The following is a 16311-nucleotide window of genomic DNA, read 5'->3' as shown; positions in this document are numbered from 1 at the left end:
TGGACACTTAGCATTAATGGTTGAGTTGCTCACCTTTTGAGATGCAAATTGGATTGTGTTCTGACTTATTTGTGTTTTGTAGGGATTTAAGTTGATGAGTTGAGCTTATTGCTTCATTTGATTGCTTGACCATTGCTTATTGAATTGTGTAACAGTTGGACTGTTTGTCTGTTTGTTTTCTGATTGGTTGTCTGAGATACTAACTGGTTAGCTTTTGTACAGGTACATTAGTTGCTTGCTAGCTTTTGCTTAAGCTTTGGATTGTGGTTGATACACCACTGAGATAGTCTAGCCTTCTTACTCCATGTAGTCTGGAAGTCCTGTCACCTTTTTGGCAGGCATTTGGCTGAAGTCCTCCTTATGAGGCTCTGATTGTGTTTGTTTACATTTGTGCCAAAGACCTCTAAATGAGGCATGTTACTTGATAAGTCCTCCTAAGTGAAGAGGCAATTGACAGATAGAAGGGATTAGCAATCAAACCCCTGTTATTCAGTGAGTCGTTCATTATGCTCGCACTACGTGCTGATGCTCTTGAACAATGTACCCAAGATCTTTGTATAGAGTCAGTCAAGTGGAATAGGGTCCCTCTTTCTGGATCCCCACGCTTTCTTTGATTTGAGCTCACCCAGGCCAGGGTTAAGAGCATGAGGTATAATCCTCATTACCATATTTGATCAGCTTCACCCTAACTCTCAATGTTAGCGGTTAAGAGCTTCAGCATACCCCTACAGTTTTGGCTTGTTTGTCGAGGTTGATATGACCCCTCTTGACTAAAGCCCAACCATTTGTCTGAGCCTCTTGCGTGGATATAGAGTGTGATGCTTGTTCATTTATGCTAGTATGTTTATCTGATTTCCACTTCTCACCTCCTTTTCTGTAGGAGTCGTACGATTAACTTCCAAGGAAGTTGAACGTATGTAGAGATAGACTTGAGTTGACTCGCTTCCTGTGTGAGTCAAACTCTTGTTAGAGACCTCAACCTAGGGATATTGTTTGCATGACAACTATTAGGCTTGAGTCAGTCTCCCTATTAGTTTGTTGTTTCCCTGGTCTCTGGTTAGGAGTGTGTTTCTCCCCAGTTAAGGGGAACTACGTCGCCCTGATTCTCATACCAGATGAGATACGTAGGTAGGAGATCAAGCGAGATCTCTCCGGGCAACCTTTTTTCAACCTTTTTGTTTCTTTTGACGTCTCAGCGTCTCTTTTTGTTTGTTTAGCAACTAGTAGGCTCGAGCTCTAGTCTCCCTATTAGTTTGTTTGTTCATCCTTTCCCCTGTTAAAGGGAACTACGTCGCCTTGATTCTCATACCAGATGAGATACGTAGGCAGGAGATCGAGCGAGATCTCTCCAGGCTCCCTTTTTTCTTTTTATTTGTTTGCATGACAACTATTAGGCTCGAGCTCTAGTCTCCCTATTAGTTTGTTTATTCACCCCTTTCCCCTGTTAAGGGGAACTACGTCGCCCTGATTCTCATACCAGATGAGATACGTAGGCAGGAGATCGAGCGAGATGTCTCCGGGCGCCCTTTTCTTCTTGTGTGTGTTTGCATGGCAACTATTAGGCTCGAGCTCTAGTCTCCCTATTGGTTCATCTTTGGATATTCGGTTACCTTGTTGGGGTTCGTACGGAGAACCTTTTTCTTTGTTGTTCGTTAGTTAGCGATTGTTACTTGTTTGGAGTCGGATGTAAGTCCAGGTATTGGCATTCCGTTTCCTTTTTCTTTGATGCTCGCTGGTTAGCGTGTGTTTTGTTTGGAGTCGGATATAAGTCCATCTATTGGCATTCTGTTTCCTGTTTGTTTTGAGGAGTTAGATATAAGTCCATCTATTGGCATTCTGTTTCGTTGTTGAGTTTTTCTTTTGACGTCTCAGCGTCTCTCTTCGGTGTTTTGTTTCGGCGTGCGTTAGCCGAGCTACGAGTGCTCTGATTCTTCCTCTGGATAGAGAAGATACGTAGGCATAGGATGCGATGTCCTAGCGAGCATGTTCCCCTTTTCCCCGAACTACGTCGACTCTGATGTTTGTTTCTGACAAACTACGTAGGCCCAGGATGCGACATCCAGCCGAGTCCGCTTCCTCCATTTTCTTTCACCTGTTTTATTGTTCGAGTTTGTGCAGATTTCTTTGAGCAGTTTTATTAGCAACCTTTTCCTATTCTTTTGAGCGTGGATCCCGTCGAGTATGTTGGACGTGAGGGGTGCTAACACTTTCCCCTTGTGTAACCGACTCTCGTGCCTTGTAATCTCTGGTCGTAAGACCGTTCCTTTCCCTTTTCTTAGGTTAGTCATGCGCTTCCTTTCCCTCATAGGATGAATAGCGTCGGTGACGACTCTGTAATCTGTTTTTTTCCCGCCGGTTGTTTTTCGCGTTGCGACAGCGCCATCAAGTGATTAACAAAAATCGTTTGGAGTCAGGTTAACACAACCTTGTTATAGTATGCTTTCAAAATAAACTTTGCCTCAATTAGGTCTTTTAAGGATTGTAGCATGGTCTGGTTCACGGTTTTTTGAAACAAAAAAATATAAGGCTCAAAATTTATTTTTTACCCACCCCTTCTTCTTGATGATCTCCAGTTCCTATGTTCAGTTAATTCAATACATGCATTCGACTTCGAAGGTGCGAAAGCGAAAATGAGGATTCAAGGTGAGATTTTCTTGAAATGGCAGTCACCTTATTTTGTTTTTGTTGAGGATTTAATGACCTCTTTTGATTGATTTCCTTTATCCCTGATTTTGCCTGGACCGCTTCTTTGAAGCTTTCGGTCCATCGGGATGCCCTGACTTTTGCCTAAGTCATTTTGTGGTGTTTGACTTAGCTGACTTTTTCTGTTTTTTTTTACGTGTTGACTGCCAGGTTATTGGTGGATGAGGATCAACCAACACTAATTTTAGCTTTTCTCAACTTCTTCGACACCTTAACATGTGCGCGAAGGATAACATGTGGTGGAACCTAATTGGAGGGTGTACATATGGACGATTTTTTTTGAAAGATCAAATGCATGATCAAACTATCTGAACACAACTACCCTTCCCCAGGTTAAGATTAAGGGTTTCAGATCCGAAATAAACACCAACTTCTAGGCTCAAAGTGGTTGACTAGGGATTAACTCCTTATCTCTTCAGTGTTTGGGGATTTGAAATAATGCCTTACATCATCGACAAGGTTTTACTCAAAAGCATACCACAACAATTTCAGGTGTTTTGTTTTCATCATCCTCCTTCCAATCTTTGTTAACACAACGGTTTGATAAACAAAAGTGAATGGCGAGGAGTATTTTAGTTTTTAACATGAATGAAAAACGAGTGAATACGAATGGATCAATTCAAAAGATGCATAAACATTTCATTAATCTTACAAATTCAAAGAAAACAACAATGCTTAAAAGCAATTAACAATCAACATGCAAAGAAACTTCAAAAGAAATGCTGAAACAGCCAAATGGTTGCCAGCTTTAGGGAATTGACTTCTTCAAACTTGATCCATTAACTTATGGGGACACCCCTTGAGATCTTCACACTTGAAATTCTGGTATAGTCAGAGTTCAGATGTTTTACACGAAGTCATGACATCTGATCCAACATTATTCCTAATACAGCAAGACAGTTAGGAAAAATAAAACCCAGTACTCATATGCACACAGTCCCAGATGTCACGACATCTGCTAATCTACCACCATGGACAGAAGAACATCCAGTTTTGTCCATCTAGTACAAAGACACAGTAGAGATCAAACATAACCCTTTTGTTTATTGATCCTGCCCAGTTTTCAGCATGATGTCTCAACATTGATATGAACATCACATGTTCCAACATTACAGAAGGATGAACTGTAGCAGACCAACCAGTCTATCAGTAACAGCAGTCAATAATGAATGTCATAACATTCTGTTTTGCAATCAGACTTCAGGCTATGTGTTAGGTCTGTTATTCCCTTCATAAACAGACTAAAATCAGACTGAGTTATAACATACAGAATATAGTGTGCAGAAGGTAAAAACACCAGTAATTGTTAACCCAGTTCGGTACAACATTACCTACTCTGGGGGCACACCAAGCCAGGAAGAAGATCCATCATTAGCAGTATTAATTCAGAGTTAAACTCCACCGTTTACAACTCCTCACTTAATCCCTACCCAGTGCAATTTATACCTAGGCACTCCTAGATAGAAACCTCCAGTTTCCTTTCCTATCACTACAATTACCATGTAATGCTTAGACAACTTGAACATGCTTCACAGCTTCGTTCAAGAACATAACCACTCTTGCCTACAGGCTTTGAGTTACAAATAATCTCATGCTTTCAAGCATTGAGAAACACCTGGTAACCTTCCCACAGATTGGGAGGTTTACCTCACACATACCCCTAATTTTTACATTGTTTGAGGCTTACAAAACCTAGGTTACAATCTCCTATTTATAACCTAATCACCCAACTGGATTTGGGCCTTCAGAAATCGCAGCAAATCTTTCCTTTGCTGTTACAGAGCTGGCAGAATCCTTCTGCTACAATCATGGTCTTCAATCTTTTATTTCCTAAAAGATCTCCATATTTGGAAACTGTATATTCACCAAATATTCTGATTGAGTCTTCAAGATCTCCTTGGAAAATAAGTAAATCTGGTTGTAATCCATGATTGAATGCGCCAGCTAGCCATATCTTCAATCATCCAAAGATTGCCATTAATTGTGCAATCACAAAACACTAGACATTCATACTGAATGTTCTGTGTTCAGGATGTCATGACATCGGGTCTGACATCTGGAAAAATCCTGCATAATCCAGTTTCCTTTTATAGCAGGTACAACCATATCAGATACCATGACATTATGTATGTCATCTGAAACAATCCTGCAGCATATGTCTTCCATATAAGCTCCAGCAGGTACAACCAATATCAGAAGCCTTGTCAATGTATGTGGCATTCTGAAACAATCCTGCTTGCATATGTTCTTCAACTCCAGCAGGTACATAGGATATCTCATGTTAAGACATCACACATGACATCTTGTGAACACTCTTTGTTTTACCAAAATTGTTGCCAACACTTAGAATCAACAACACTTATCCGGCCGATGGGTTAACGTTTACCACCAAGCTTCCTTCTTGAAAGGCTATGTACCTGTTGTCAATCAACTATTGTACTTTGGCTTTATAAGCGTTGCAGTCTTCGGTTGAATGCCCTTCTGATCTAGCATGATATCCACATTGCACATTTGGGTCATACCCGGGTGGGTAAGGTTGTGGAACCAACTTAAGAGACTTGGGAACCACCAACAAGTTTTGAATCAGAGGCTGCAGAAGTTGGCTATATGTCATGACGATTGGATGACGATGAGCATTTCTTCTTTCCAAGTTATTTTGAGGCCTAAGCTGATTTTGACGTTGATTTCGATATCTTGGGCCTTGGGCTTGTTGATTTGGATGAGGAGCAAACCAGGATTGTTTCTAATGAAGACCAAAAGGTAGTGTTTGCTGGTATGGCACTTTGGGCATTGCTAACTGCACATTTTTAGCCACTTGAAGGTTGGGATCAACGAGCTTTTTGACATTGGCACGATGATCTTCAAATTCTTTTCCTTCAATCTCATCGTTGTATGCAACCCTCTTGGATCCACTACTCACTTCTCCTTTTCTTTCGTTGGTATGGGTCGTGACATTGGAAATCTAAGGCGATATCTCAATGCTCTTACCAGGAAACGATGATATCTCATTAGCCACATCCTTGACCTCTTCCTTGTGGTACAAAACCTTGAGGGGTTTCAGGGGCCCTTTCTCTTTCACATTACTTGGCCCAGAAATCAAGATATATGTACCTGCGCCTTCCTCCTTCAATGCTTCTTGAATGGTTCTTTGTTCTAAACGCGTGTCAGGAATCACTTTGCTGATCAGGGACAAAGGATGGATGAGTTTTTTTTTGTATTTTGTCTGGAAAATGACATGCATTATGATGAGATGCAGATGCAATGGAATGTGAATGAATGCAATGCAAGCCATGCATATTTGTTTTTTCTCAATACACGGGTTCAAAAGTCTGAGATAGTGATGAATCTGATTACTTTCCAAGAATAGGTTCTCACCGGGTATGATCTAGGGTTACAAAGGTTCCCAGAGTCATGGATCCATTAGACTGTTTGCTACCTGCGGCAACTTACTTGCCGGGCGTCAACTCCATCCAAAGAATCTACTCTAAGTGAGGTTCTCGCATCGATCTAACGAGAAATTCATCTCGTAGACCCATACTACACAACCATCTTTCCTAGTTGGACACATGATTAAGGTTCTACAAATGGTCCTTAGAGTCATGGATCCTTATGAAAATATCGAAGCTTACGGCAACCTACTTGCCGAGCGACAACATCCTCTCAAGAATCTACTCTAAGTAAGGTTCTCGCACCGATCCAACGAGAAATTCATCTCGCGGACCCGCACTACTCAACCTTGTCATATCTTATGTTTTTACTCGAGACTGGGGTAAAAAGTCTTTCCCTCAAGGTTTGCAATCCAAGTGCCAGAGCATAATCGAACCAAAACAACAGATTTATATCAATATGACAATAAAGATAGCAAAAGTAAGAAAGAAAATCCACACAAGTAAACAAACAAAAGCACACAAATGACCTAATTAGGCTTGACTCACTTAGGGATCTTAATATTCCCCAGCAGAGTCGCCATTTGTCGTACCTCAATGAAAAATATGGGAATACGACCTAGCGAGGCGCGATCACACGCTCGCATGATAGATTAAACAGAGTCGCCACCGAACTTTATTTATTCCTAAAAAGGAAAGGGGAAATATCGATAAAACCCAAGAAAGAACGACAATGATTATGGTCGTCGCAACCAAATCAGGGTTCAGGAGTCGATTACGCAAGGGGAAGATATTAGCACCCCTCACGTCCGTTGTACTCAACGGGAACCATTAGGTTAGTTGTGTGCATTAGTGTTAGTTGAAATGTTAGGCTTTTCAAGTTATTAAGTGGGAAAGAAAGAATAAAAGAGAGGAGAATATTTTTTGGGTTTTTGACAAAGGACTAAACCTAAGTTTTTTATTAGTGGGCCTGACAAGATTTACAAATCCTGCTCCTACGTATCTCAGATGGAGAAATCAAGGCTTACGTAGTTCTGGGTAGAAAAATGTTTGTTTGTTGGTCGATTTTAGCGAAAGCTATATTGTATTAATCGACGAAAACATTGTTTTACCCAGAACAGATGAGGAGCAGACGTATACCACACATCGAAGGGATTTACAAATCCACATTCGGAAAGACGTCACTTATCTCAACTCAACAATTGTGGCCGAAGCATTGCTTTACGTCACCTTAAGACAAGATATCTTTCGTTTACGAAAAGGTTTTTCTAATTAATCGCATGGCGGCGAGAAAGAGTTTGATTTGTTGGATGTATTTTTGAGTAATGCGAGAACTTGGATGAGCGAGATATCCATCTCGAATCCCAGTCTCAGGAGTGCGCGGTATCCACCACGTTCCATTTCCATCTTATTTGCAAAAGTGTTTGATAAGGATTAAGTGTTTTAAATTTGATTGAGAAAGGGTTTGAAGAAGCCGCATTGACAATTTTAAACGATGGCGAGAGCTAAGATAGGCGAGGCATCCACCTCGAATCTTAATCTCAGGAGCGCATGGTATACACCATGTTCCATTTCCATCTTTATTGAAAAAGTGTTAAGGTATGAATTAAGTATTTTCTGAGTTTTAAAGACGAGTACTTATGACCGGCAAGCTCTTACAACTTGTGTCTAATACTCGGGACTACGTCTGGATATTCCACCCAGGCAATCTGTTTCTTCCAATTTTATTGAGAAAAGACGTTTGAATACTTACAAATATTTGGAAGAGAAGACGAATACATGGGGCTTACAAGCTCTTACGACTTGAGCCTAATATTCAGGATTACGACTGGATATTCCATCCAGGTAACCTTTTTCTTCTAACTTTGTTAAGAAAATGATTTGAATAATGGAGTGTTGGGAAGAGAAGACGAATATTTATGGCTTGCAAGCTCTTACAACTTGAGCCTAATATTCGGGATTATAACTGGATATTCTATCCAGGATAATCTTTTTTCTTCGGATTTTATTGAGAAAAATACGGTTGAATATTTACAAATATTTGGAAGAGAAGACGAATACGTAGGGCTTGCAAGCTCTTACAACTTGGGCCTAATATTCGGGATTATGACTGGATATTCCGTCCAGGATAATCTTTTTCTTCGGATTTTATTGAGAAAAGGATTTGAAGTGAAGTCGTGATGAAACATATTTTGAATCACTATAAATATTAGTGAAGTTTGTGAGTATGATTATTTACATGTGCAAAGGTATAGACATGTATTACTTCATTAAATGATTAAGCACGGTTAAACAAATAAAAATATTTAGCAATTAAACATAAACAATTAATTAATTATGATCTAATCAACCAAACAAATAAAATTTATAAATCAGCTAACTAATATTTTAAATAACCAAATTAGTCAAGAGAAATAATTAAAAAACATAAATAAAAGAAAATTAAAATTAAAAGACTAGAAATAATTTAAAGCAAGTTTCTAGAAACACCATTTCTAGAACTAGGAAAGTTAATGCTACTATCCATTTTCCTAACAGCAAGTTTCTCTCTAAAATGTGAACGACCATTGTTCAAATTCAAAGCAACCTTTGGTGGAACATGAACACCATTTGAAATTCCACTTTCATCATCTCTTACCTCGTTGATCATACTAGGACTAGGATACAACAACAATGATGATGGCGACGATTGTGTGATAGAATTTGAAAGTGAAATCAATGACTTAACATTGTTCAACAATTCAAAGCTCTGAGGTAAGATTCTAACGGAACCCAATTCAAGAACACCAAAATGAGTAGGTAGTAAAACAACTGTTTAAATTCCAACAGATTTATCCAAGAAAGAACGAACACAGTAATCAGAAACAGATTTCAACCATAAATTTTGACCAGAATCAAAACACTTACCGGGTCCACCATACCCTTTAGGAAAAGAAAAGTACATAGAAGATAATAAAAAATAAAACAAAAAACATCTTTGTGTCCACAGACAACACCCATTTTCCCAGCAATCATAACATCAGTAGCCCTCATCAAACCATCTGGAAGAGAGTGACGACATCCATACAAGTTGTCAAACTTGCTCTTGATGACAGAGTCATTGACATTAATAGCAGGGAACAAAAGAGTTCCATTGGCTTGCATCTGATAAAGCCTCTTAACACCAGTTGTAGTCTCTTCCGAAACCCCAACAAATCTCTCCGGTTTTCTCAAAAAGCTCTTCAGCTTTAACACCTTCATGGATCAAAAGAGTAGCATCACCATAAACCCTAACACAACAAAAATAAAACGACACCAAATAACAAAAACACTACTGAGAATTTAGATCAAATTAAAATTCAGAGCCACCAGATAGAAAACGCCAGAACAATCAACATCTAAGAGAGTTGACCAGAATTATCACAACAGGCTTCGAGGTCTTGCCGGAGCCAGATCCAACCTTCTCTATGTCCTTCACAACGTTCAATCCCTCAATAACTTGACCGAACACAACGTGCTTCCCGTCGAGCCACTCAGTCTTGGCAGTGCAGATGAGGAACTGAGATCCGTTGGTTCCGGGACCGGCGTTCGCCATGGACAAGATTCCTGGTCCGGTGTGCTTCTTTATGAAGTTCTTGTCAGCGAACTTGGAACCATAGATCGATTCTCCTCCGGTGCCGTTCCCGGCGGTGAAGTCACCTTACTGACACATGAAGTTAGGGATCACACGATGAAAGGAGGATCCCTTGAAGTGGAGAGGCTTGCCACTGCAACCGACTCCTTTCTAGCCAGTGCAGAGAGCACGGAAATTCTCAGCGGTTCTGGGGGTGACATCGGCATAAAGCTCGAAGACGATGCGTCTAGCGGGTTGGCCGTCGACGGTCATGTCGAAGAAAACCTTAGGGTTTGCCATGGTTTAGGATTAGAGAAGCGATTGAATCATAGTAATGGAGAAAGGGTTAAGGTTTACCGGTGTGATGTGTAGAGTGAAGAAAGGGTTCTTTTTGAAGGTGAAGAGAAATGGTGAGGGCGAAGGTTTGTGGTTGGTGCGTTTGGGGTGGTGAAGACGAATGATTTTGACGGTAGATGGTGGGTTTGCGGCGGCTTGAGGGTTTGCTCGCAGGATTGTTGGTGTCGTTGGGTGGAGGTGCGACGATGGGTTAAGGTTTTGGCGGCGGATATGGTGATGAGGGCGATTGATGGTGAAGGTGAACAGAAGCGTGGTGTTTCGGAAGGTTGCGGCTGTTGGAGTTGTGTAGTGAGTAGTGGAAGTGAGGCGTGAAGGAGAAGAAGAAAACGTCTTTCTTTATTTTTTTTATTTTGGCGTGTGGGAGTAAGAGAGACGGATGTGGGTTTTTGGTTACCGAAGAAGAAGAAAGAAGAAAATCTCCCTCAACGGTCATGTAATGCCTGTCTTTTTGTGGTCACTCTCTCTCCTCTTATTATTCTGATTGGAAAATTTGAGTGAGGAGAGAACTAAATGGGGGCGGTTGTTAGGTTCTTGGACTGGCCTCCTCCTAACTTCAACATCCTAAACTATATATACTACTTAAACTAGGGTTTCTAAATTTTATAAATGACGAAAAGGACCATCTATTATAATTTTAGCGTAGAATAAAATAAAATAAATAATTAAAGTCAATAAAATCAAACATATTAAAATAATCTAAACAAAACCGAAATGACATTACAACTAATTCTAAATAATTATTTTGAAAATTTAGTCAAAGAAATAAATATAAAAGGACTCAAAATAAATAAAAGTCGGACACAAAAATGTTTGAAAAATTAACATGAATGCACCAAAATGATCACTGCGAAATAAACTTATTGGAAAAAATACAATATTTCTTTTAATTTTGAAATAAATTTTGACCGGTTAAACAGGCTATAGTTGATCAAAAAGTGGTCGAAAAATTAGCTGAAAAATTAATCGAGCATACCAGATTAAACTACACGAAACGTAGATTAATAAAATTGATGTTTAGAAGCTTGATTTTAAAAAATTTCGTCCACTGATTTCACGCACATCCGTTGATTAATTCAACCGGTTTGTCTGTAGATCCGAAAAAATTGTTTCGACTGATATTTTAGGCACTATGCGGTATGGAATGCATGGTATGCTATGTAGACATGCAATAGCTATGATGAATGTATTGAATCAGCGATTCAGGGTCAAAATTGGGGTGTGACAATGGGTGTGTTTGAATTATCCGCTGACTATTTATGGTAAGAGATTTGGGACATACCTGGTTTGTCTACCGTTGAATCAAATCAATGTTATCCTTGGAATGAATTGGTTGGATATCAACCATGTTCATATCAACTATTCCGACAAGACGATATCATTTCCAAAGTTTGATACAAGTGATGAGTTTTTTATGTCTACAAATTAACTAAATGACTTCATGAGGGATGATGTTGAGGTATTTATGATATTAGCTTATATGGAGGCTGAAATTAAAGTTGTGATTGGTGAGTTGCATGTGGTGTGTGATTTTTCGGGAGTGTTTCCAAATGATATCAGTGACTTGCCATCTGAGCACGAAGTTGAATTTGCTATAGACTTAGTACCTGTTACTAGTCATGTGTCGATAACTACTTATAGAATGTTTGCTTCAGAGTTGAGTGAGCTGAAGAAGCAATTGGAAGAGTTGCTTGAAAAGAAGTTTGTCTGACCAAGTGTTTCACCGCGGGGAGTGTCGATGTTGTTGGTAAAGAAGAAATATGGTAGCACTAAATTGTATGTTGACTATTGACAACAGAATAAAGTTATAATCAAGAATAAGCATCCTCTTTCGGGATTGACGATTTCATGGATTGGTGTGTGTGTGTGTGTGTGTGTGTGTGTATGTGTGTTCAGTAAGATGGATTTACGTTCAGGTTATCACCATATTCGTGTGAAATCGGAAGATGTTCTGAAGATTGGGTTCATAACAAGGTATGGTAACTATAAGAATTTAGTGATGTCGTTTTGTATGTCTAATGCGCCTGGAGTGGTCATGGAGTACATGAATAGAATATTCCATTCGTACTTAGATCAATTTGTGGTTATGTTCGTCGATGACATCTTGATATATTCCAAGTCTGAGGAAGAACATGTGGAGCATCTGAAAGTTGTGTTATAGACCTTGAAGGTGAATAAGTTGTACCGAAAGTTGTCTAAGGGTGAATTATGGTTGAAGAAGGTGATTTTTCTTGGTCATGTAATTTCTAGTGGGGTATTTTTGTTGATCCGTCGAAGATATATGCAATGTCACAACGGGAGACTCTGAAGTCTGTTACAAAGATCATAAGTTTTGTTGGTTTGGCTGGTTATCACAAGAGGTTTATTGAAGGCTTATCGAAGTAAGCATTGTCTTTAACTCAATTGACTCGAAAGGGTCAAGCTTATGTTTGGTATGTGCATTGTGAATAGAGTTTTCAAGAACTCAATGAGAAGTTGACGTCTGCGCCAATTTTGATTATGCTGAATTTGAGTGAATCTTTTGTTATGTGCTATAATGCTTCAAAGATGGGTCTAGGCAGCGTGTTTATGAAGAATATTCAAGTTATAGCTTACGCTTATAGACAATTGAAAGATCATGAGAGGAATTAGCGTACGTATGATCTGGAGTTGGAAGTCATGGTGTTCGTATTAAAGATTTGGAGACATTGTCTATTTGGCTCCAAATTTGAAGTGGTCATTGACCACAAGAGTTTGAAGTACTTGTTTGATCAGAAGGAGTTAAACATGAGATAGAGGAGATAACTCGAGTTTCTGAAGGATTATGATTTTGACTTGAGTTACCATCTTGTTAAAGCCAATGTTATGTCTGATGTGTTGAGTAATAAGTCGTTGCATATGTCAATGTTGATGGTTCGAGAGTTTGAATTGATCGAGCAATTTAGATACACGAGTTTGGTGTGTGAAGAGACTTTTAACAGTGCAAAGTTAGGCATGTTGAAGCTGACCAATGGTGTTATTGAGGAGATCAGAGAGGGTCATAAGATCGACTTAGGATTGGTTGACCGTTTAGTGTTAATCAATCAAGGAAAATAAGGTGATTTCATAATCGACGAGAATTATGTGACGAGGTTCAGAGACAAGGTTTGTGTACTAAATGTGCCAAGAAGAGTATTATTTATGAAGGACATGGAATTGGTATGAGTATTCATCCCAGTGCCATTAATATGTATCAAAACTTGAAAAAATGTTTTGGTGGTTAGAAATGAAGAAGGAAGTAGTTGGATTTGTTAATGCTTGTTTGACTTGTCAGAAGTTTAACTTTGAACATCAGAGGTCGTTGGTTCTGGTGCAACCATTGAACATCCCTGAGTAGAAATGGGACAATATTTCCATGGATTTTGTGACAAGTTTGCTGAAGACAACGAAGGGATATGATTCCATATGGGTTATTGTTGATAGACTGACTAAATCGGCTCATTTCATTCTGATTAAGGTTAATTATCCCTTATAGAAGTTGGTCGAGTTGTATACTGAGAAGGTTGTTAGCTTGCATGGTATTCCATCAAGTATTTTTGCAGATAGAGATATGAGATTTACATTGAGGTTATGACACAGTTTGTAGGAAGCAATGGGTACTAAGCTAAATTTGAGTTTTGTTTATCATCCGCATGTGGACGGTCAAACAGAGAGAACCATCCAATCCTTGGAGGATCTGTTGAGGGCTTGTGTGATGGAATAATGAGGTGTTTGGGATAACTACTTGTCATTGATTGACTTTGCATACAACAACAATTTTCATTCTAGTATTGGTGGCATCGCACAAGGATTTGTATGGTAGGAGGTGTATGACGCCTTTATGTTGGTATGAATCAGGTGAGAGTGTTGTGCTTGTACCTGAGATCATCCATCAAACCTCTGAGAAGATCAAGATGATCCAAGAGAATATGAAAGTGTCACAGAGTCACCATAAAAGTTACCATGATAAGAGGAGGAAAGCACTTGAGTTCCAAGAGGAAGGTCATGTCTTTTTGTAAGTTACGCAGGTAATTGGTGTTGGTCAAGCTTTGAAGTCTCTAAAGCTCGCTCCATCTTTTATTGGTCCATATCAGATCTTGTAAAGGATAGTAGAAATGGCCTATCAGATTGCCTTGTTACTGCCGCTTGCTAATATTCATGGTGTAGTTAACGTGTCTCAATTAAGGAGATACATTTTGGATTCGTCTCACGTGATCCCAGTGGATGATGTACAAGTGAGAGAGAATCTAAATATGAAGGCATCACCCATATGGATAGAGGACCGGGAAGTGAAACAGTTGTGTGGTAAGGAGATGCCTTGGTGAAGGTAGTGTGGGGCAGACTCGCTGGTGGAAGCATGACGTGGGAGCTGGAGAGTCAGATGAGAGAGTCGTATCCGACTATGTTTCCTTCAAGTGATTTTCGAGGGAAAAAGTTCTCTAAGTGGTGGAGAGTTGTAACACTCCAGAATTTGATTAAATTATTTAATCAGATTATTTCATATTTTATTTAATTAATTAGTGCTTGGCGTGTTTTTTTAATTAAATATGTATGGTGATTTATATGTGCATGTGAGGCATAGGAGGGTGTAGTGAGAGTGTTGGTAGGGTGGTAGAAGGACTAGAATAAATAAATAATTAGAATTGTAATAATTTTGATTTAATAATTAAAATAAAATAGAAAGGAGATTTTTGGTGGAAAATAAAAAAGTAGAGAATAACGAGGGATATATTATTAGTAATATTAAAATAAAATAAAAGTTAAGGATGCTATTGTGGTGAATAGGGGAGTAAGTGAGAGCATAGTGAGAAGCATAATTTTTAGGAGAATTATATAACTAATAAAAATGTTAGCAGAGAGGTTTGAGATTATTCTACGTAAGAGGTTAGGGCTAGGAGAACCTCCATCGTTAGAGCTTGAAGTTGTTTTGCTGGAAAATCCAAGGTAAAGGAGAATTACTCATAATATAGTGTAACTTGCATGATTATGCAGAGGGAAATCCTTAATCTCATTAGTTTTCTTTATAACTTTTCTCTCTTGATATGAATGATGAACATAGATTGAATTTTGAAATAGTATGATTATTTGTTGTGTTATGTTCCTTTCATGCACTATTTTGCCATGAGAACTATGTGTTCTTGTTGAAGAAATTGGTATGAAAGTGTGTTCATATGTGTGTTGTGGAATTGATGAATAAAGCATATAAAATCCATGATTTACTCTAATAAGATTCATGTTAATTGATGGATAAATGTTGTATTGATGTTAGAGTATGTTTTCCCGATCGTTGTTGTTCGATTTGGGGCCAGGGAAGGGAAAATTGGAGTTCTGAATTAAACTCCAATGGAAAAAATGCATATTCTATTCTACTTCAGGGTGATGGGTGTCACCCCAATGATGACCAGGTTGTTATGACCTTAGAGGCGCTAACATGCATCAAATTTATGACGGGTATACTGTCATGGTCCGCATGCATAATTTTATGGGATGGTACTCATAATGATGACATGCAAGGTGACGGGTAACCCGTCATACTTCCATAATGAGCGTTGTTCGCTTTGTTGCTTGGAATTGAATGTCGATTCTAATTTTTGATATTATGTTGTGATTAGGCTAATGTGTGGTCACTGTTTGAAGGTTTTTTATGTTGTTTATCATGTTATGTTGGATTAATTCACTTGTTTTGTATGGAGAATGATGTTGTGCATAATGGTGATAATTTGGTGATCCTGCATGTTGTTGAGATCATGCATCATGGTGTACGAACTTCGGTATAATTTTGGTGTGCCCTAGTCCAATGGTGTGGATTTAGGAGTGACAAGATGGTTCTAGATGGGAACCGGTGAAGCGTTACTTATGGCGATAATAGCGAATTGGTGTGCTCTAGTTATATGGTAGGGATCTAGGAGCGAGATGGACATGTGTTGTGCATAATGGTACCAAATTCATTGTAGAGTCTTGGTGTTAAGTACATTGCATCCAGTGTTTGATATGTAATTGAATGATTATGTTGATATTAGCGATTGAGAATACCTATGTGGTGTATGCGAAGGAATTGTGTTGAATAATTGTTGATGTTGCTTAGGCTACCCTGGCATACTTTTGCACCATTATATATTATGAGCGTATTCTCACACCTTTGTTTTTGGTGTGGTTATGTGCTCCTTCTTGGGGTAGAAACGAGCAGATAAACGAGTAGATGCTTAGAAGCTGAAGGAAGGCGTTGAAGTTGTTCTTCTTTTTCCCGTTTTATGTGATATTTAGATTTCTTTGCTCTGG

General features: G+C 38.9%; 1 pseudogene; it reads right to left on the bottom strand.

The window, feature by feature from the left end:
• Positions 1 to 9307: 9307 nt before the first annotated feature.
• Positions 9308 to 10023, bottom strand: LOC127093961 (peptidyl-prolyl cis-trans isomerase 1-like; annotated as a pseudogene).
• Between the last annotated feature and the right edge of the window lie 6288 nt (positions 10024 to 16311).

This window comes from Lathyrus oleraceus, chromosome 6 (assembly GCF_024323335.1).
Source record: "Lathyrus oleraceus cultivar Zhongwan6 chromosome 6, CAAS_Psat_ZW6_1.0, whole genome shotgun sequence".
NCBI lineage: Eukaryota > Viridiplantae > Streptophyta > Magnoliopsida > Fabales > Fabaceae > Lathyrus > Lathyrus oleraceus.
Note: the sequence above shows the minus strand (reverse complement) of the source record. Positions and strands in the feature narration are given on the sequence as shown.